Genomic DNA, 1,600 nt, shown 5'->3' with positions numbered 1-1,600 from the left:
GATTCATTTCTGTTACTGCATGTACCTGTGGCTCCTTTTCAATGCTGAGTAGTATTCCATTGTAAGGATATAACACAATTTATCCTTTCACCAGTTGATAAACATTTGGGTTGCCTACAATTTGGGGCTATTATGAATAAGGCTGCTATGAACATTCATGCACAAATTTTTGTGTGGACATATACTTTGCTCTTTACCAAAAATAACAGATTTCTCTGTGGCGCTTCCTGCTATTCCATGCAAAAAATAAGTATTCTCTTACTATGGATTTACTGCAGAAGCCTGTCTTGCCCATATGAAACACATACACACCGATTTGTGAAACAGATTAGAAAATTGTCAGAAGTCATAGAATGTAACCAAGTGAAGATTTTTTTGTGTAACTTTCCCTTGCTATTTGCCAAGCATTAGGCAGAGCATGGCATAAGCATTTTGTCATTTATCTCTCACAATAGTCTTGGGACGAGACAGTGCTCTTATTCCCATTTCCCATATGGGAAGTTGGGCTCAGGGATGGGAAGGCAATGACCCAAGGTACATCCAGCATCAAGGTCCACCAGGGTCAAGGTACATCCCAGGGATGGGGCTTGAGGACTGGCTCCACCACTAACTTGCTGTAGGCGCTCCCTGGGCCTCAGCCTGATGATTCACTCAGCATCACAGATCTCTGAGACTCTTCTGAAAACTCCTGGCTTCAAATACTCTGCTCCCACAAATAATCAAAATGTCCAGGAAATGCCAACATTTCACCCAACCACAGCAGAAAGGCAGGACAATAAACCCAGCAAAGCCAGGTGGAAAGTTTTCTTATCTAACTGCTGGCCCCACAATACTCTCTTTTTTAAAATATATATATATATTTTTTTTTTAATTTTTATTTTTTAAATTTATTTATTTAGCTAGCTGCACTGGGTCTTAGTTGCAGCATGCAGGACCTTCGTTGCGACATATGGGATCTAGTTCCCTGACCAGGGATTGAACCCGGGCCCCCTGCATTGGAAGCACGGAGTCTTAACCACTGGACCACCAGGGAGGTCCCTCCCACTACTCTTAAATTAGTCTGGGTTTAGGGAAATTCCTTAAGGGGCTCGACCAAAGCAGACAGAGCCTGACCCTTGAGAATCCAAAGAAACAAAGACAACAAAAACAGCCATTAAGTCACTCTGCAGAAAGCAGAGAGGGAAATTTGTTTTTGCTACAGAGAGGAAACGGGTGAGGGGAGAGAGAAGAAGGACCTCGAAATAGAAGGGAGAGGAGACCAGAGCCTGGGGCAGGTGACAGAAGGCGGGATACTGTTGGGCCATGACAAATCTTCCAGGAGCTGAGGCACCAGAGGATACCCGTGGATGGAGAACATGGAAATGGAAGTCTTCTGTGTTTCTGTAAAGTACGCCTTCCCTCTCACCCTCCTACAGTAAATGGCTTACTCCACCTGTGTAAGCAAGGTTTGGTGAGGGATGGGGAGACTGAGGGGAGACACCGGGAGAGGTGAAGGCGAAAGTGACTGAACTGTGAAGACTCAACAGAACCAGGGCATGCTCGTGGGCAAGCAGGCTCCAGGGCCCAAGATGAAGAGTGAAAACGTCTAGTAATCTGCACG

At 45.1% G+C, this 1,600-nt stretch overlaps 1 non-coding gene across 1 annotated transcript; it reads right to left on the bottom strand.

Moving 5' to 3' along the window:
• Positions 1–960: 960 nt before the first annotated feature.
• Positions 961–1,033, bottom strand: TRNAW-CCA (transfer RNA tryptophan (anticodon CCA)). Its single transcript has one exon. It is a non-coding gene; the product is annotated as a tRNA-Trp (tRNA).
• Between the last annotated feature and the right edge of the window lie 567 nt (positions 1,034–1,600).

The sequence above is a fragment of the Eschrichtius robustus genome, chromosome 16 (genome assembly GCF_028021215.1).
Source record: "Eschrichtius robustus isolate mEscRob2 chromosome 16, mEscRob2.pri, whole genome shotgun sequence".
In the NCBI taxonomy this organism is placed as follows: Eukaryota; Metazoa; Chordata; class Mammalia; order Artiodactyla; family Eschrichtiidae; genus Eschrichtius; species Eschrichtius robustus.
Note: the sequence above shows the minus strand (reverse complement) of the source record. Positions and strands in the feature narration are given on the sequence as shown.